We start from the raw sequence: 21,844 nt of genomic DNA on the forward strand, positions 1-21,844 counted from the left end.
TTTGTTTTAAATTTACTACTTAGTAGCTTCATTACATGCCCCTTAATCCTAGTATTTTTGCTGAGTAACACTTGACCCCTGAGGCAGGCCTTTGTGCCTTGAGTTTACCTCACTTCTTTGTTTGTTGCTCACATTTACATGAGGTTTTTCGTCCTCTTTTATTTATTTATTTATTTGTTACATTTGTATCCCTCATTTCCCCACCTATTTGTAGGCTCAGTGTGGCTTACATAGTACCGGAGAGGCGTTTGCAGACTCCGGTGTAAACAAATACAAAGTGATGTAGTGGCAAAATAAAGTTCATGTGACACAGCCACATTATGGAATCGTACAACGGAAGAGTTGAGTTTTGTCCATTACGTACTTTAGGTTTGTTGTGTTGCAGGGATCAGGCATTTAAGTTGGATCGGTGGGGTATGCCTTTTTGAAAAGGTGAGTTTTTAGTGATTTCCGAAAGTTTAGGTGGTGTAACGTCATTTTCAAGGCTTTTGGTAATGCGTTCCACAATTGTGTGCTTATGTAGGAAAAGCTGGATGCGTAAATCGATTTGTATTTAAGTCCTTTGCAGATTTAGATGTGATCGTGTTGATTCTGATGTGTTTCTAGTTGGTAGGTCAATCAAGTCTGTCATGTATCCCGGGGCTTCACCGTAGATAATTTTGTGGACCAGCGTGCAGCTTTTGAAGGCAATGCATTATTTGATTGGGGGGCCAGTGCAGTTTTTTGTGCAGGGGTTTTGCGCTTTCAAATCGCGTTTTTCCAAATATACGCCTAGCTGCCGTGTTTTGAGCAGTCTGGAGTTTCTTTAAGGTTTGTCCTTTGCAACCTGCATAAATTCCATTGCAGTAGTTTACGTGGCATAGCACCATTGATTGTATCAAGTTGCAAAATGTTTCCCTCGGGAAGAATTGTTTCAAGCGTTTGAGTTTCCACATTGAGTGGAACATTTTCTCTGTTATGGATGCCACTTGGCTTTCTAGTGGTAGGTTGCGGTCTATTGTAACGCTGAGGATTTTTAGGCTGTCTGATACAGGAAGGGTGTAATCTGGGGTGTTGATACTTGTAGGGTTGTCGGCGCTGTGTTGTGATGAGAGAATGAGGCAATGTGTTTTTTCTTTATTAAAGTTTTAGTTGAAATGCATTTGCCCATGAGTCCATGATGTTCAGGCTGAGCTTGATTTCGTTGCTGATTTCTGTCAGTTTGGCATTGTACGGAATGTATATTATGACGTCGTCTGCATATATGGAAGGGTTAAGGCCTTGGTTGGATAAGGTCTTGGCTACTGGGGTCATCATTAGGTTGAAGAGTATCGATGAGAGCGGTGATCCTTGCGGTACTCCACAATCTGCTTTACTTGTTGACCGGTAGCTCTCCGACATTTTTCTCGGTGAAGATCAAAGTAAAGAATTAATTTAATCTCTTCGCTATGGCCTCGTCTTCCCTGAATGCCCCTTTTACCCCTCGGTCATCTAGAGGTCCAACCGATTCGTTTGCTGGCTTCTTCCTTTTAATATACCGAAAAAAGTTTTTTTACTATACATTTTTGCCTCCAATGCAATCTTCTTTTGAAGTCTCTCTTTGCCTTTCTTACCAGTGCTTTGCTTTTGATTTGCCATTCTTTGTGTAGTTTCCTATTATTTTCAGTTGGATCCTTCTTCCATGTTCTGAAGAATTTTCTTTTAGCTTTAATAGCTTCGTTCACCTCACTTTTTAAACATTTTTTTTTTCACTTAATGAATAGTTAAGCTCTGGAACTCATTGCAGGAATATGTGGTAACAGCATTTAGTGTATCTGGGTTCCAAGAGAAAAAAAAAATCCATAATCTGTTATTAAGATAGACCTGGGGAAAACCTCTTCTTATCCTTGGGATCGGTAGCATGGAATATTGCTACTCTGGGATTCTGTCAGCTGGATTGGTCACTGTTGGAAGAAGAATTATGGGCTAGATGGACCATTGGTCTGCCCCAGTATGGCTGTTCTTATGTTCCTATGTTCATATGCATGTAAATCCAATATTCTGGTTACATGCTACGTAAGTACATAAGTAATGCCTCACTGGGAAAAGACCAAGGGTCCATCGAGCCCAGCATCCTGTCCACGACAGCGGCCAATCCAGGCCAAGGGCACCTGGCGAGCTTCCCAAACGTACAAACATTCTATACATGTTATTCCTGGAATTGTGGATTTTTCCCCAAGTCCATTTAGTAGCGGTTTATGGACTTGTCCTTTAGGAAACCGTCTAACCCCTTTTTAAACTCTGCTAAGCTAACCGCCTTCACCTCGTTCTCCGGCAACGAATTCCAGAGTTTAATTACGCGTTGGGTGAAGTAAACTTTTCTCCGATTTGTTTTACATTTACTACACTGTAGTTTCATCGCATGACCCTAGTCCTAGTATTTTTGGAAAGTGTGAACAGACGCTTCACATCCACCTGTTCCACTCCACTCATTATTTTATATACCTCTATCATGTCTCCCCTCAGCTGTCTCTTCTCCAAGCTGAAAAGCCCTAGCCTCCTTAGTCTTTCTTCATAGGGAAGTCGTCCCATCCCCGCTATCATTTCAGTCACCCTTCTATAAACTAGCACCTAAATACAATGGTGCTAGTTTGAAGATGGGTGGTGTATACATGGGCAGAATCTTGGCAGAGCACACAATTATACACATAAATTATAAAATATGCACACTGTTATGCATATAAATTATAAAATATTATGCATAGTTTTTTTGCAATCTAAGGGGCCCTTTTAGAATGCTACAGTACAGGTACCGCGGTGTTGCCGTGTGCCAATCTGGCGCTACCACTGGCACACCACGGGAGCCGGTGGTAGTACCGCCCCCAGCGTGCACCATTTCTGGCATGACCAAAAATATTTCTTTATTTTTGCCACCGGGTTAGTGTGGGAACCCTTATCATCTCCTAAATAGGAGGCAGTAAGGGCTCCCCCAGGAAAGGTCATGCGGCAAATTTGTACTTACCGCACAGGCCATTTCCTTTTTTTAAAAAAATACCCACTGCAGTAAAAGGGGCTTCAGTGGTCAGCAAATCCACACGCGAATGCTACTCAACGTGTAATTAAACTCTGGAATTCGTTGCCAGAGAATGTGGTAAAGGCGGTTAGCTTAGCGGAGTTTTTAAAAAGTTTGGACGGCTTCCTAAAGGAAAAGTCCATAGACCGTTATTAAAGGGACTTGGGGAAAATCCACTATTTCTGGGATAAGCAATATAAAATGTTTTGTACATTTTTGGGATCTTGCCGGGTATTTGTGACTTGGATTGGCCACTGTTGGAAACAGGATGCTGGGCTCGATAGACCTTTGGTCTTTCCCAGTATGGCAATACTTATGTACTACCACAGGGCCCTGTTTATCACACTTTTGTAAAAGGTGCCCTAAATATGAACATATGCATCAGCTTTATGGCTGCTATAAGTGACTGCACCTAAAACATAGGCGTGTTTTTGTCCTGTTACACTGGTATTTTATAAAGAAATGTAGACATTTTTTTTTTTTACAGAAAAGACTCCAAATAGATGTCCTCTTTGTGCTTAAAACTAGGGGGCCCTTTTACGAATCTGCGGCAAAAGGGGGCCTGCGCTGGCATCGTCGCATGTTTCTGACACGCATCGAGGCCACTTTTTACTGCATCAGGTGGCAGTAAGGGCTCCTGTGCTAACCTGGTGGTAACCGGGCAGCAAGCAGCTATGCCCGATTGCCACCAGGTACACACCAGCGCAACAAAAATATAAATATTTTAGCAGCGCTGGAAATGGCGCATACTGGAGGCGGGAACTACCGCCGGGCAGCTGCAGTAGCTGGGTGGTACTTCCCTTTTAGTGAGCAGTAAGCCCGCATTAGGCTTACCACCGCTTCGTACGAGGGCCCCTAGGTTCATTGTTATAGAAATACCTCAGAGACGACTCCCCAAATTCTGTATATGGTGCACGGCCAAATTAGCGCACGCAATCAGTGCCAATAATTGATACTTAACAACCAAATAGCGGCACTAATTGGCTTTAATTAGAATTTTATGTGCACAGCTTAACGCGGTGCGCGTGAAGTGTGTAGTTGAAAAGGGGGCATGGAATGGAATACACCCCCGATCTGCGCCGAACATAGGTGTAGGTATTTAGGCCTGGTTTAAGGTGGCCTAAATGAGTGCGCCTAAATTTCAGTCATAAGGATGGCACATACGCATATTCTATAAACTACACGTAACTTTAGGTGTGGTTTATAGAATCACGCTAACCGTGTGGTTTTCCGGCACTGATTTTTAAGGCACCGTTTATAGAATTTTATTTATTTAATACATTTATACCCCACATTTTCCCACTAGTTGTAGGCTCAATGTGGCTTACATAGAACCGTAGGGAAGACACAGTACAGAAAAGTACAATTAAACAATGTAAGATTAAGGTAATAGACAAATAGGTATCATTTAAACAAGTAAGGTATCAAAAGATAATACAAAGTTACATTATTATTAGCATTTGTATAGCGCTACCAGATGCACACAGTGCTGAACACCTGATACAAAGAGACAGTCCCTGCCCATAAGAGCTTACAATCTAAATAATACAGACAGACAAGACAGTTACGGGTTAGAGAAGTAATGGGAGCTAAAAAGCAGCATAGATTTGAAAACAGGTAGAGATGAAGCTAGACGTATAGGTTCAGGAAGTCTATTCCAGGCATAAGGTGCAGCGAGAGAAAAGGAGCGAAGCCTGGAGTTAGTAGTGGAGGAGAAGGGGGACGACAAGAGAGACTCGTCCAGTGAGCAGAGTTCATGGGGAGGAATGCAGGGAGAGATGAGAGCGGAGAGGCAATGGGGGGCTGCAGAGTGGATGCATTTAAAGGTCAGTACGAGAAGTTTAAACTGAATGCGGAAGCGGACAGGGAGCCAGTGAAGTTGCGTCAGGGAAGTAAACCTTCTTGAACAGGATGGTCTTCAATAATTTTCTAAAATTTAGATCGTTCTGGGTTGATTTTACGGATTTGGGTAAAGCGTTCCATAATTGTGTGCCTATGTAGGAGAAGTTGGGGGTGTTGGCTCTACACCAACACATTTGTACCTTCTTTCCAGCAGGTGTCAATTTGTGTGGGAGAATCTATTTTATGCATTTCACTTAAGTACCATCTCATGAAATTACTCCCTAGATGTGCAGGTTAATTATAGTGACCCGTCAGATTGTCTGTTTCTAAACTGAGTATTTAAAAAAAGCAAGTTGTATGTTTGGAAAAAACCACAATTACTCATCCACCTTGTGCCCATAGTTGGTTTCAATTCAGCCTCTGATTGTTTGTTTTATCAGAAGCAAAGCAAAATATGCCATTTCTTTTCTAAAGAGCAATGCTATTTGCATATTGAAAAAAATTAAAATAATGCTGAGCTTTATCTTAGCCTATGATTATACAGTTATAATAATATATTTTTAAAAATCTTATACCATTTTATGTAATGCCATCTTCTCTGAGGCTCTTGCAGAGTTTAAAATGTAATTACATTAGGGGTCCTTTTACGAAGGTGCGCTGAAAAATGGCCTGCACTGGTGTAGACGCGTGTATTGGACGTGCGCAGGTCCATTTTTCAGCGCACCTGCAAAAAAGGCCTCTTTTTGGGGGGCCGAAAACGGACATGTGGCAAAATAAAAATTGGCGCGTGTCCATTTTGGGCCTGAGACCTTACCGCCGCTCATTGACTTAGCAGTAAAGTCTCGCGCATTAACCGGGACGGTAATCGTCAGCGCGCGTACACTGCTGATTAATGCCCGGTTAGCGCTGCGTTCCAGGTTTTTTTCGGTTCGCATAGTGGACGAGCACAAAAAATGAAATTACCACCCGGGCCACGCGATAGTTCCAAAGTGGTATCTACGCGGCTTAGAAAAAGTGGCCCCATAGAGGGGCATAATCGACCAGAAACGCCTATCTCCATGGGCGTTAATCTCCGAGAACGGGTCCGTGAAGGGGCGGAGTGAACCGTATTTTTTAAAAAAAATAGACGCCCATGCTTTATTCGCCAAGGTGTGAGCTGGGCGTTTTTGCTTTTCACCGATAATGGAAAATGAAATCGCCCAGCTCAAAAACGAATAAATGCAAGGCATTTGTTCGTGGGAGGGGCCAGGATTCATAGTGCACTGGTCCCCCTCACATGCCAGGACACCAACCGGGCACCCTAGGGGGCACTTTTACAAAAACAAAAAAAAAGGTAAAAGAGCTCCCAGGTGCATAGCACCCTTCCCTTGGGTGTTGAGCCCCCCAAATCCCCCTCAAAACCCACTGCCCACAAGTCTACACCAGTACTATAGCCCTAAGCGGTGAAGGGGGGCACCTACATGTGGGTACAGGGGGTTTGGGGGGGGGTTGGACGACTAGTAGCATTAAGCAGCACAATTGTAACAGGTAGGGGGGGGATGGGCCTGGGTCCACCTGCCTGACGTCCACTGCACCCCCTAACAACTGTTCCAGGGACCTGCATACTGCTGCTTGGGAGGAGGGTATGACATTTGAGGGTGAAAGTAAAAAGTTGTGAAACATCATTTGTTGTGGTGGGAGGGGGTTAGTGACCACTGGGGGAGTCAGGGGAGGTCATCCCCGACTCCCTCTGGGGGTCATCTGGTCATTTAGGGCACTTTTTGGGGCCTTATTCGTCAAAAAACAGGGTCCAGGAAAAGTGCCCTAAATTCTAGCTACAAACGCATCCATTATCGGCGAAGGGCGCCCATCTCTGTTCGGGTGATAACCACGCCCCAGTTCCGCCTTCACCACGCCTCCGACACTCCCCCATCAACTTTGTCCGCATCCGCGACGGAGTGCAGTTGAAAGCGTCCAAAGTTCGGCTTTCGATTATGCCGCTTTATTTGTTTTTGTGAGAAGAACGCCCATCTCCCGATTTAGGTCGGAACTTGGGCGTTATTCTCGTTCGATTATAAGCAGGATAGTGTCTTAAAAAAAAAAAAACAATTAAAAGCAGACAAGGCAATGGAACCTGATGAGATATTCCAGGGAAAAAAAGGAGCTTAGGAGAATACTGAGTCAATTCCTCATAACTTTGTTCAGTTTGTCATTAATCAATGTGGATCTTTGAGAGACCAGTGAAAGGCAGAGATGCTACCCCTCCACCCTGATAGGATCAAAAAGGAAACAGAGAACTACAGATTTGTAAGTAATGGGTTAATGCATTTGGGGCCAGATTCTGTAAATGGTGTCTAAAACCTAGAAGTATCCGATTAACATGCCTAGTGTCAGGGCCGCCGAGAGACTAGGCCAGGCCCAGGGCAAGGCCACCCCCTGGGCCCTGTCTCCGCAGCCCCCCCAAGGCTGCCACACCGCAGTCCCCAGACTCCACCCGCCCACCCCCTGTCCCGTCGACAGTCCCCCTCCGTCCGCCACCGGGCCTGGCCCCCTGCATTCAAACCACAGCGCCTCACCTCCATGTGAAAGCACAGCAGTCCCTTTGGGCCTTCTCTCCCTGTGTCCCGCCTTCGCGGAACAGGAAGTTACATCAGACGAGGGCGGGACACAAGGAGGGAAGGTTCAAAGGGAGGTGATCTGCCACTGCTGTGCTTTCACACGGAGGTGAGGCGCTGTGATTTGAATGCAGGGGACCCGGCCTGGTGGCGGATGGAGGGGGGCTGTCAACGGAGCCGAGGGCGGGCAGGTGAGACCGGGGACTGCGGCGCCGGGCCCCCCTTGGAGGCCTGGGGAATTTTGTCTCTGCGGCCCTGCCTAGTGCTTTTCTATATAATCCCCCAGATTCTATATAGCGCTTCTAGTTTTCCGCGCCGAAATCCAGGTGTACTCTATAATAGTGCTTGTAACCTAATTGGCTTAACAAGTTAATCAGTGTTGATAACACATCTTAATGAGCAATAACGAGCCCTAATTGGCAATAATTAGAATTCATATGCACAACTCGCTAAGCACATTCTGGAACTTGCTGCGCCTAAATTCTAATGCGCGCAGACGCAAAGGAGCACGGTTATGGTTGGGGAAATGGGTGTTTCATGGACTGTTATAGAATATGCCTGTGTGCACCTAAATCTGTGTGCCGACATTTACGCCACATTTCCCTTGGTGTAAATGGATACGCATAGTTTTAAGCGCTTTGATATCAACTAAGTGTATTCTATATACTACGCCTAAATATAGGTGCTACTTACAAAATACTCTCAGGTGGAAATGTATTCTGCATGGAGATTTCAGGCACCGTATGTAGAATCTGACCCTATGTGCCTAAAGTGAAGCATGGTGTATACGACACAGGGCTGGGGAACGTAGGCTAAATTTGACACTGAAAACCTGGTGTAAATACCCGCGCCCTGCTCTGCCTCTTTTGATGTAACTTCCTGTTTCTGCAGGGGCATGGCAGAAGGAAGACACTAGGGCCGACACAGGCAGCCTCAGGGGGGCCTTCTCTGTAGTACGACGCTGCCTTAAGCTTTGCACTGGACATGAGTACGCCGCCAAGATAATCAACACCAAGAAGCTCTCAGCAAGAGACCCCTGAGGCAGGCGCTTGCGCGCCGAAACACGGCCCGTGTCGAATCTCTTAAAGGACGGCTATTCTCTCTTTCCTGAAGGCCTAGTGTTGCTTTTTTTTTGTTTGTGTGGTAAATACCCGCGTCAAAAAGTAGGTGCGTTCAGGGCCAGCCCAAGGCAAGATGCCACCTGAGGCGGAGCTAACATGCTGGCCCCCCTGGGCTGAGATGCCGCCCCCCCCCCCCGGGTGTTTTATCTCACCACGGTGATGTTCCAAACCCGGCAATGTCAGCGACTCATATACACTGTCCTGTCGTCGTCGGCACCCACCTCTTCCCTTTACTTCAGAGAGGCGGCCACAGTAAAGGGAAGAGGCAGATGCCAGCGGTGGCAGGGCAGCGTATGGGAATTGCTGCTGCTGCTGGGTTTGGAATGTCACCGTGACGAGGTAAAACAGCACGAAGCTGCTCCCCGAGATGCCGCTCCTGTAGAATGGTGAGCTAATGGTTGGGCCACCCTTGGGTGCATTCCTCTGAATTCTATAACAACGTGCGCAAATTCAAGTAATGCCCCGACATTCCCACGCTCCTCCCATGGCCAAGCTCCCTCTTCAGCTACGTGCACCTCTTTTTAGAATAGGCTTAAAAAGAAGTGCACCTAAATTTCAGTCATTGCCAATTAGTGATGATAATTGGTTGTTATCAGCCAATTGAGTAGGGCGCATGAATTGGCCGCAGACACAATTTAACGTGCGCTTCTCACCCCTCCTTATATTGAATCTGGCCCTTGACGTACTTCATTTCTGTGGTCAAAAAGCAGCGAGGCGGGTGGTCTGCCAAATCCAATATGGAAGATAAATCAACAAGGCAGACCTTATAAAAACAGTTTTTATTAATAGATTAAAAGCTCCCAGAAATCTAATATAATAAAACGCACCCTCAACGTTCTGAGGACAACGTTCTGTGAAGCCTTGAAGCCTTGAAGCCTTGAAGCCTGAAGCCTGAAGCCTTGAAGCCTTGAAGCCTTGAAGCCTTGAAGCCATCTGACGTCACTCCCAGGCTGAAGGGTTCGCGCCGGATTCGTGGTGTGAAGCCTTCAAGCCAGCCAGCCGTCTTTGCCCCGCCCTCGCCTCAAACCAAACAAATCCGGAAGCGAAGCGTCAGGGAAGGAGGCGGCGCTCCCGACGTCTAGCCTTCCCTTCGCTGTGTTCCGCCTTCAAAAGAAGGCGGGAGACAGCGAAGGGAAAGCAAGACGTCGGGAGCGCCGCCTCCTTCCCTGACGTTTCGCTGCACGAACCGCCACGGAGGTAAAGTTAAACGAAGAAGAAAAAAAAAAAAGGGATGCATGGATGCGAAGGGGGGGGGCATGGATGCGAAGGGGGGGACATGGATGCGAAGGGGGGGGGGGAGAAGAGGGCGGGCCAGGCTGGGACATGGGAGAGAGAGGAGCATGGATGCGAGGGGGGGGGGGGGGTCATGGAAGGGAGAGAGGGAACTTGCTGGAAAAGGATGAATGGAGGCGGCAGGGGACAGAGGAGCATGGATGGGCATGGAATGGGAGGGCAGGGCTCAGGGAGAGAGGGGAATTACTGGAAATGGATGAATGAAGGGGCCAGGGGACAGAGGAGCATGGATGGGCATGGATTGGGAGGGCAGGACTAAGGGAGAGAGGGAAATTGCTGGATAGGGATGAATAGAGGGGACAGATGGGCATGGATGGATATGGATTGCAGGGCAGGCCTCAGGTAGAGAGGGCAATTGCTGGATAGGGAAAAATGGAGGGGCCAGGTGACAGATGAGCATGGATTGGAAGAGCAGGACTCAGGGAGAGGGGAATTGCTGGATAGGGATGAATGGAGGGGACAGATGGGCATGGATGGATATGGATTGCAGGGCAGGCCTCAGGCAGAGAGGGGAATGCTGGATAGGGATGAATGGAGGGGCCAGGTGACAGAGGAGCATGGATGGGCATGGATTGGAAGGGCAGGACTCAGGGAGAGGGGAATTGCTGGATAGGGATGAATGGAGGGGACAGATGGGCATGGATGGATATGGATTGCAGGGCAGGCCTCAGGCAGAGAGGGGAAATGCTGGATAGGGAAAAATGGAGGGGCCAGGTGACAGAGCAGCATGGATGGGCATGGATTGGAAGAGCAGGACTCAGGGAGAGGGGAATTGCTGGATAGGGATGAATGGAGGGGTCAGATGGGCATGGATGGATATGGATTGCAGGGCAGGCCTCAGGCAGAGAGGGGAAATGCTGGATAGGGATGAATGGAGGGGGCAGGTGACAGAGAAACATGGATGGCCATGGATTGGGAGGGCAGGGCTCAGGGAGAGAGGGGAATTGCTGGAAAAGGATGAATGGAGGGGGCAGGGGACAGATGACCATGGATTGGGAGGGCACGGCTCACACTCTCTCTCTCATATACAATGTCTTTCTGACTCTCACTCTCACACACTCTGTCTCACACTGTATCACATTCACTCTCTATGTGCCACACAGTCACTCACACACTCGCTTGGTCTCATACACACACTCTCTCTCACACTGTGTCTCACATACACACTTGCACACACTCTCATTCTCACACACACACTCTCTCACAAACACACTCACACCCAGACTCACTCTCTCTCTCACACACTCACACTTTCACTCTGACTCTCAAACAGTCACTCTCACATACACTCTCCCAAACATACACACTCCAAGGAAAACTTTGCTAGCGCCCGTTTCATTTGTGTCAGAAACGGGCCTTTTTTACTAGTTTAACATAAAATGCATGAGAGGAGATGAAGCTGAAGCTTTTAGCAATTCTTGGTGAGCAGACATAGGTCTCGATCACAACAGAGACTGCTGGTCATCCCATGGTAAATTTTACATTGGGGTGACTGTCCACTGGATTGATAGAAAGTTTGCTTGTCTGGCCTTAAGACTGAAGGGTTCCCACACATTTGACATTCTTACATCAGTTCTTGAAGGTATTCAAACAGTTCGCCATCAAACGAAAAATTGTTAGACAAGTCCAACGTTATGAAAGCCTTCTTTGTAACTGGACAGCATGAGGATAATAACAAAGATGAGGACCTGGACTGACCACTGTTGGAAACAGGATACTGGGCTGGATGGACCATTGGTTGGACCCAGTATAGATATTCTTATGTTCTTAAAATGCAAGTGATGAATTAGACTACACTGTTTCTAATGCAGATGATGATGATGACAAAGAGGGGCAGAATCGAAAAGGACGTCCTCGTTTCGAGTTGGACGTCCTCGCAGAACGTCCTGATCCAGGGGTGGAGAACCCCGTATTTTCGAAACAAGACAGACGTCCACCTTTTGTTTCGATAATACAGTCAGGGACGTTCAAATCCTTAAATTTGGTCATCCCTAGATTTGGTCGTCCCTAGACTTGGTCGTTTCTGATTTTCAGCGATAATGGAAACCAAGGACGTCCATCTCAGAAACGACCAAATGCAAGCCCTTTGGTCGTGGGAGGAGACAGTATTTGTAGTGCACTGGTCCCCCTGACATGTCAGGACACCAACCGGGCACCCTAGGGGGCACTGCAGTGGACTTCAGAAATTGCTCCAAGGAACATAGCTCCCTTACCGTGTGTGCTGAGCCCACCAACCCCCCCCCCCCAAAACCCACTACCCACAACTGTTCACCACTGACGTAGCCCTTAAGGGTGAAGGGGACACCTAGATGTGGGAACAGTGGGTTTGTGGTAGGTTTTGGAGGGCTCGCTGTTTTGTCCACAAACGTAACAGGTAGGGGGGGATGGGGTTGGGTCCACCTGCCTGAAGTGAACTGCACCCACTAAAAGTGCTCCAGGGACCTGTATACTGCTGTGATGGACCTGAGTATGACATCTGAGGCAGGCATAGAGGCTGGCAATCAATATTTTGAAAGATGTTTTTTGAGGGTGGGAGGGAGTTAGTGACCACTGGGGGAGTAAGGGAAGGTCATCCCCAATTCTCTCCGGTGGTCATCTCGTCAGTTCGGGTGCTCTTTTGTGCTTTGGTTGTAAGAAAAACACGACCAGGTAAAGTCATCCAAGTGTTCGACAGGAATGTCCTTGTTTCTTTCGATTATGGGTCGAGGACTTCCTAGTGTTAGGCACGCCCAAGTCCCACCTTTGCTATGCTTCTGACATGCCCCCTTGAACTTTGGCTGTCCCTGCGACGGAAAGCATTTGGGGACGTCCAAAATCGGCTTTCGATTATACCGATTTGGACGACCCTGTGAGAAGGACGTCTATCTTCCGATTTGTGTCGAAAGATGGGCGTCCTTACATAAGTACATAAGTATTGCCATACTGCGAAAGACCAAAGGTCCATCAAGCCCAGCATCCTGTTTCCAACAGTGACCAATCTAGATCACAAATACCTGGCAAGATCCCAAAAGAGTACAAAATATTTTATACTGCTTATCCCAGAAATAGTGGATTTTCCCCAAGTCCATTTAATAATGGTCTATGGACTTTTCCTTTAGGAAGCCGTCCAAACCTTTTTTAAACTCCGCTAAGCTAACTGCCCCTACCACATTCTCAGGCAACAAATTCTTTCGAAAATAAGCCCAAAAGTATTCTTTGCTATATGGAAGTCAAGTGTTTCAGAGATTCCCTTGATCAAAACCTGCAGACCCAGTCAGAAGCCATCAGTAATAATGCAACTTGGCCTGATCTGAAGGATTTTTTTTTTTTTTTTTATCAGACTGAACAATCTACTTCCTGCTAGTATAGTTGTTGAACACCTTTTTAGCTGTACTGGATAAATGACTCATAAGCGCACTCACATGAGCGACACTCATTTTTGAAAAATGTAGTTCTACTAAAATCAAAGTGGATTAATTATAGAGCAATAACGTTAACGATATTTGCATTCATTATAGTTGTGTTGCTTTTACTTTTTACTCAAAAAGTATTACATTAGGCAACAACTTTTTTATACTTTCACTTAATTGTTTTTAATGTGTTCCTTACTGTACTTTTACGTAAGTATTAAAATATACATTTATTTTTATTTTTACTTAAATACTTTGGTCTAACACTTTGAACAACACTGATAGGGAGGGAAAGAGTGAAGAGAATGACATGACAGACATGAAACTGCGCAGCAAGACAATTATAAGCACCAATAGCCTCAAGTTACAGGTTTCATTAGAAGGAAAAGCATGTAGGTGCTTTCACTTACACCAGATCTATGGCTGGCATAAGTGATTCTGCCTGAATGATAGGTACGCAGAGAAGGGCGACGAAAATGATAAAGGGGATGGGACGACTTCCCTATGAGGAAAGGCTAAAGCGGCTAGGGCTCTTCAGCTTGGAGAAAAGGCGGCTGAGGGGAGATATGATAGAGGTCTATAAAATAATGAGTGGAGTTGAACGGGTAGATGTGAAGCGTCTGTTCACGCTTTCCAAAAATACTAGGACTAGGAAGCATGCGATGAAGCTACAATGTAGTAAATTTAAAACGAATCGGAGAAAATGTTTCTTCACTCAACGTGTAATTAAACTCTGGAATTCGTTGCCAGATAATGTGGTAAAGGCGGTTAGCTTAGCGGAGTTTAAAGAAAGGTTTGGACGGCTTCCTAAAGGAAAAGTCCATAGACCGTTATTAAATGGACTTGGGGAAAATCCACTATTTCTGGGATAAACAGTATAAAATGTTTTGTACTTTTTTGGGATCTTGCTGGGTATTTGTGACCTGAATTGGCCACTGTTGGAAACAGGATGCTGGGCTCGATGACCTATGGTCTTTCCCAGTATGGCAATACTTATGTACTTATGTACCCTGGTATGCTTGTAATCTATAAAGCAGGGTTGCTCAATGTCAGTCCTCGAGGTCAGCAACCCAGTCAGGGTTTTCAGGATTTCCCCAATGAATATGCATGAAATCTATTTGCATGCACTGCCTCCATTGAGCAACCCTGCTATAAAGGAACATTGGCACCTATTTTTCTTTATAGAATAGGCTCTTAATGCATGCTCTATACTCTAAGTCTAGGTGGTACAATATAGTATTGCCTCTAAACAGATTTGGAATAGATAAGTACATAAGAACATCACCATTGCTATACTGGGAGAAATCGAAGGTCCACCAAAAACTGATTTTATGCTGCTTATCCTAGAATATGCAGTGGATTTACCCAAGTCCATCTTAATAATGGCTTAGGAACTTTTACGTTAGGAAATTATGCAAACACTTTTTAAACCTTGCTAAGCTAACTGCTTTTACTACGTTCTCTAGGAACGGATTCATGTTGAGTGAAGAAATATTTTCTCTGGTTTATTTTAAATGTACTACTTAGTAGCTTCATTGACTGCCCCCTAGTCCTAGTATGTTTGGAAAAAGTAAATAAGGGATTGATCTCTACCAGTTTCACTCCACTCAGTGTTTTATAGACCTCTATCATGTCTCCCCTCTGCCGTCTCTTCTCCAAGCTGAAGAGCCCTAGCCTCTTTAGTCTTCCCTCATAGGGAAATCATCCTGGAACCCTTATCATTTCCATTACCCTTCTCTGTACCTTTTCTAATTCCCCTACATCTTTTTTTGAGATGCAGTGAGATACTTTTAGAATTTCATAACATCTTTCTATTCTGAGTAGAAGGGAATAGAAAGTGCAGTTAATATGATTGCTCACTGCTTCCATTTCATGAGCAATAGCAAAACAGCTTCTTCACGCAGACACTTCTCGTCAGCTGAGGTGAAGGAAGACGATTCCAAGAACTGAACACATGCAACACACCAGTGATATCATCCGTTGATGAATGACGGGGGGGGGGGGGGGGGGGGGGGGCGGAGGTATTTTTTACAGATTAACTGGCTGTGCTGCAGCTCTGTCTGTACATTTTAGACTTAGATCCCTCCCACCCACCCCTCTACCCACCCACCCCTAGGGTGATAGTTCTTATATACCCTCCCAAGCAACCTAATCTGCCTGCAGATAACTGCTCTGTCTCTGTGTTCAGGCTCTTCACCTCCTTTCCTCCCACATTTTTCAAACATAGTGGGTGTGACTTGTTCTTACTGGGCAGTGCCTACCTGCCTGCTGCCTACCATTCCAGTTTTAAGCCTCTAATCCAGCTCTGCCGTTCTATCTATCGCTTAACACCTCAGTCACTACATATATACCCATAACACCTCAGTTACTACTTATGGCCCCTTTACACATTCTCTTCCTTGCCCTGTCCCTTCCTAATCTTTTTCCCCTCCCCCTACCGCTGTCTACCACTGGAACTCACTGCCCACCCATGTCCTCTCCCATCTTGCTCACTACTGCAATACCCTACTCACCCCCGTCCCTCACCACCTCACCATCTCTCCTGTCCCCCTCCTCCTTCCTAGCTCTCAACCTTCAACACTTCCTTCCTGCCATTAACCCATCCCCATTCCTCCTAAGCGCATCCCGTCTTCGTCGCCTTCGTCGCCCTACCTCCCCCACCCTCCTCCGCACTCTCTTGCTCCTCCTCCTGCTATCCGCAGGAGACATCAATCCCAATCCAGGTCCCCCACACCTGTCTTCGTCCTATCCATGCAAACGTTTCCGGGATGTCTCCAATCTCATATCTATTCCCCTCCTCCCCCCCTCTTCCCTCCCCTTCTCATGTGCACTGTGGAATGCCCACTCGGTCTGCAACAAACTTCCCTTCACCCACGATCTCTTCATCTCTCATTCCCTTCACCTGCTTGCCCTAACTGAAACCTGGCTCTCCCCTGACGACTCTGCCTCAGTTGCGGCTCTATGCCATGGAGGCTATCTCTTCTCCCATACTCCCCGCCTAGTTGGCCGTGGAGGAGGCGTCGGGTTACTACTCTCGCCCTCCTGTAGCTTCCAACCCCTCCTCCTACCACAGTCTCACTGCTTCTCATCCTTTGAAGTCCACTCCATCCGTCTATTCTACCCGTTGCCACTCAGAGTGGCAGTCATTTACCGCCCCCCTGATAAATCCCTCCCTTCCTTCCTCACCGACTTCGATGCCTGGCTTTCTGTTTTTCTTGAACCCTCATCTCCATCCCTCATTCTCGGAGACTTCAACATACACGTTGATGACCTGTCCAACTCTCACGCTTCTCAGTTCCTCACTCTAACATCATCCTTCAACCTCCAGCTTTGTTCCACCACCCCTACTCACCGTGATGGCCATTGCCTTGACCTCGTCCTCTCCTCTTCCGGCTCACCCTCCAATTTCCACACCTCAGCTCTTCCTGTCTCTGATCATCACCTGATCACCTTCACACTTCTTCACCCTCCCCCTCAGCCCCGCCCAACATTAACCACTACTTCCAGGAATCTCCAGATTATTGACCCTCCCACCTTATCATCTAGTATTTCTAATCTCCTCCCCTCCATCATGTCCTCCGAGTCTGTTGACGAGGCTGTCTCCGCTTACAATGCCACTCTCTCCTCTGCTCTGGACACCCTTGCACCATCCACCTCCCGTCCCACAAGGCGTACTAATCCCCAGCCCTGGCTGACCCCTTGCATCCGTTACCTTCTCTCCTGCGCCCGATCTGCTGAACGCCTCTGGAGGAAATCTCGCACCCATTCAGATTTCCTTCACTACAAATTCATGCTATCCTCCTTCCAGTCCTCACTATTCCTTGCCAAACAGGACTATTACACCCAATTGACTAATTCTCTCAGCTCTAACCCTCGTCGTCTCTTCGCCACCCTTAACTCCCTCCTCAAAGTGCCCTCCGCTCCCACCCCCCCGTCACTCTCTCCTCAATCACTGGCTGACTACTTCCGCGACAAGGTGCAAAAGATCAACCTTGAGTTCACTACCAAGCCACCTCCTCCTCTTCACCCTTCAACCCTCTCCCTCAACCAACCAACCCAGACCTCTTTCTCCTCCTTTCCTGATATCTCCGAGGAGGAAACCGCCCGCCTTCTTTCCTCCTCAAAATGCACCACTTGTTCCTCTGATCCCATCCCCACCAACTTACTTAACACCATCTCTCCTACTATCACCCCCTCCATCTGTCATATCCTCAACCTCTCTCTCTCCACTGCAACTGTCCCCGACACCTTCAAGCATGCTGTAGTCACGCCACTCCTCAAAAAACCATCACTAGACCCTACCTGTCCCTCCAACTACCGCCCCATCTCCCTCCTACCCTTCCTCTCCAAGACACTTGAGCGCGCAGTCCACAGCCGCTGCCTTGATTTTCTCTCCTCTCATGCCATCCTTGATCCGCTTCAATCCGGTTTTCGCCCTCTTCACTCGACAGAAACAGCACTTTCTAAAGTCTGTAATGACCTGTTCCTTGCCAAATCCAGAGGCCACTACTCCATCCTCATCCTCCTGGATCTATCCGCTGCTTTTGACACTGTCAATCATGACTTACTTCTTGCCACACTGTCCTCATTTGGGTTCCAGGGCTCTGTCCTCTCCTGGTTCTCCTCCTATCTCTCCCACCGCACCTTCAAAGTTCACTCTCATGGATCTTCCTCCACCCCCATCCCCTTATCTGTTGGTGTTCCCCAGGGATCGGTCCTTGGACCCCTTCTCTTCTCAATCTACACCTCTTCCCTGGGCTCCCTGATCTCATCTCATGGTTTCCAGTATCATCTCTATGCTGATGACACCCAACTGTATCTCTCCACACCAGACATCACCGCGGAGACCCAGGCAAAGGTATCGGCCTGCTTATCCGACATTGCAGCCTGGATGTCCAACCGCCACCTGAAACTGAACATATCCAAGACCGAGCTTATCGTCTTTCCACCAAAACCCACTTCTCCTCTTCCTCCACTTTCTATCTCAGTTGATAACACCCTCATCCTCCCCGTCTCATCTGCCCGCAACCTCGGAGTCATCTTTGACTCCTCTCTTTCCTTCTCTGCGCATATCCAGCAGATAGCCAAGACCTGTCGCTTCTTCCTCTTTAACATCAGCAAATTCGCCCTTTCCTCTCTGAACACACCACCCGAACTCTCGTCCACGCTCTCATTACCTCTCGCCTGGACTACTGCAACTTACTCCTCACCGGCCTCCCACTTAGCCATCTATCCCCCCTTCAGTCTGTTCAGAACTCTGCTGCACGTCTCATATTCCGCCAGAACCGATATACTCATATCACCCCTCTCCTCAGGTCACTTCACTGGCTTCCGATCAGATACCGCATTCAATTCAAGCTTCTCCTTCTTACCTACAAATGCACTCAGTCTGCTGCCCCTCACTACCTCTCTACCCTCATCTCCCCTTACGTTCCCGCCCGTAACCTCCGTTCACAGGATAAATCCCTCCTCTCAGTACCCTTCTCCACCACCGCCAACTCCAGGCTCCGCTCATTCTGCCTCGCCTCACCCTATGCTTGGAACAACCTTCCTGAACCCTTACGCCAAGCCCCCTCCCTGCCCATCTTCAAGTCTTTGCTTAAAGCCCACCTCTTCAATGCTGCGTTCGGCACCTAACTCTTACCGTTCAGTAAATCCAGACTGCCCCAATTTGACTGCCCCGATCGGACCGACTGTTCACTTGTCCTTTAGATTGTAAGCTCTTTGAGCAGGGACTGTCTCTCTTTGTTAAATTGTACAGCGCTGCGTAACCCTAGTAGCGCTCTAGAAATGTTAAGTAGTAGTAGTAGTAGTAGTATTTCATTCAACCCCCGTACTAAAATTGCATTTTCCACAGCTGGCGGTGATGGTAGTAGGGGACTTAATTGCAGTGGCGTTCCTAGGGGGGCGGTGGGTGCGGTCCGCTCCGGGTGCACGCCACAGGGGGAGTGCCGCGCACGCCTGTCCTCCGTTCGTTCCATGCGTCTTCTCTGCCCCGGAACAAGTTACTTCCTGTTCCGGGACAGAGAAGAAGCATGGAACGAACGGAGGACAGGCGCGCGCGGCACTCCCCCAGCGGCGTGCACCCGGGGGGGGTTCCTTCACGGGGGGGGGGGGGTGTCCTTTCACCAGGGGGGGGTTGCGCTGCATCCGGGGTGGGGTGCTGCACCTGGGGGGGGGGGTTCCTTCGCGGGGGGTGTCCTTTCACCGGGGGGGTCGCGCTGCATCCGGGGGGGGGGTGCTGCACCCGGGGGGGTTTCCTTCGCGGGGGTGTCCTTTCACCGGGGGGGGGGGTCACTGCACCCGGGGGGTTCCTTCACGGGGGGGTGTCCTTTCACCGGGGGGGTCGCGCTGCATCCGGGGGGGGGGGCGCTGCACCCGGGGGCGGGGCGCATCTGCGATCCACCCCGAGTGTCAGCCCCCCTAGGAATGACACTGCTTAATTGGGCTTTTGGGGGGGTCTAGAATTCTGCCAGCTCACTCTTTTCATGTCTGGGGGGGGGGAGGAAAGCTGGTTTAGCTTGGACATCAGGAGACAGGCCAAGCGTAACTATCTCATCTTCCAATGTTCTGCTTTATGAGCATTGTCACAACTGTGTAGTTGTCTCCTGTTTCAGGCTACATTAATAACTGCTTTAATCATAAATACTTCTCAATCTACCATGGCTTTTTTTTTTTTTCATTTTTTCACTGTTCCAACAGTGACTCTGTAAGAATTATGTTGCAATAAAAAAAAGAACATGTGATACTGTAAAAATAAATTGCAGCTGTTTTTTTTTCCCCCCTATACTATGTGAAAGTTCAGTGCTGGCTGCTCCCTGTGAAGAATCCAAATATTTCTCTTGAAAGGGATGTGACTAAGCCTAAGAAGGCTGAGAGGACATCACAGCTATTGATTGTTTGGTTGGTTATTTTAGTTGGTCGTAAGGTAATTTGTTCTCTGTGTTTTATGATTATGGGTGTACATTTGTAATCTGCCCTGGATAAGGGCAGAATATATCTAATCTTGTGATAATGTAAAACTTTTTCTTAATCAGCATAAAAGAAAACATTTTTTTCTTTGATTAGCCTCATAAGTAACAAGTAATTTATTACACTACAGAACAGCATTATTTTAGAAAAACGGTTGTCAAACTTGTCCAGGGGGATTACCAGCCAGTTGGGTTTTCAGGATATCCCTGATCATTGACACCGATTCTATGGCTGATGTTAGTGATCAAACTTAAGTGCATAAGTACCTGTATATACCAGGGGCGTAGCTACGTGGGGCCACGGGGGCATGGGACCCCACAGATTATGCCCTGGCCCCCTCTACATTTCAGCAAGACGCCGCTGCCCGCCCCGCCACCACCGCATCATCAGGTACCTTGTTTGCTGGCGGGGGTCCCCAATCCCCGCCAGGCGGAGTCTTCTTCAGCGCCGGTCGACTCCAGCACCTTCGTTTTGTGATCATCTATTTCTGACGCCTTACGTCCTGCACCGTGCATGTAGCCCTGTGCAGGACGTAAGGCATCAGAAACAGATGATCTCAAAACGAAGGCGCTGGAGTCAACCGGCGCTGAAGAAGACTCTTCAGCTGGCGTGGATTGGGGATCCCCGCCAGCAAACAAGGTACCTGATGCGGCAGCGGGGCAGGGGGCGGGCGGGCGGTGGTGGGGGGGTTGCGGTGGTAGGGGGGGTCCAAAGTGGCAGGGAGGGGGTTTGACAGTAGGGGGAGGCGGCTAAACAGTGCCCCCCCATCTCGGGCTCTGGCCCCCCTCCCGCCGAGGTCTGGCTACGCCCCTGGTACATACACTAACATAGTAACGATAGTAACATAGTAGATGACGGCAGAAAAAGACCTGCACGGTCCATCCAGTCTGCCCAACACTGTTAAGCTAGGATTCAATAAAGGAAAGTAGATGCCTAAATTCCATTATAGAATACGTATCTAATTGCACAGTTATAGAATGACCCCCTTTGTGTTTATGTGTGTCCCTCAACAGTGAGTGTCTGTGAGTGGAAAAGTGTGTGTTGGCTACCAATATGTAGCATATGTCTGAGCTTCTGGAGGTTCATATAGGGTGCTGGTGGTAGAACAGGGGAGTCAACATTTCACACTACAATAGTTGGGCTGTGTAGGCCAGGCTACTGGACTCACACATGGCACAGAGCAAGGCCAGGAGGAGGCAGCCTTATTATATTGGCTCAGGATCCCATTTCTGGACCTCATAAGGAAGCAGTGTTTCAGTAGGCTCTGCTTTGATAAAGCCACTGTCCGCCATCTCTGGAAGCAGTTCAACCCTCTCCTCCACCCCAGCATACGAAGGGGTCAGCCCATAACAGTCCACCTGAAGGTCACCCACAGCTCTTGCTTTTCTTGCAGCTTTCAGTCTATATGGGCAGTCACTGCAGGCCTCGGTCAGTTTACAACCTCAGTCTGCATCACAGTTTCTGTACAGTTTTCAACATATAGTCTTCCACGCTGTGTGGCTCAGACAGCAAACTATGACCCAGTTTTATATAAAAGCCTATTTCCTGTATCTGGAGCTCATAGACTACACACATGTTGCCATGTTGCCATCCAATGAACAA

The sequence above is a fragment of the Microcaecilia unicolor genome, chromosome 2 (genome assembly GCF_901765095.1).
Source record: "Microcaecilia unicolor chromosome 2, aMicUni1.1, whole genome shotgun sequence".
NCBI classification, from domain to species: domain Eukaryota; kingdom Metazoa; phylum Chordata; class Amphibia; order Gymnophiona; family Siphonopidae; genus Microcaecilia; species Microcaecilia unicolor.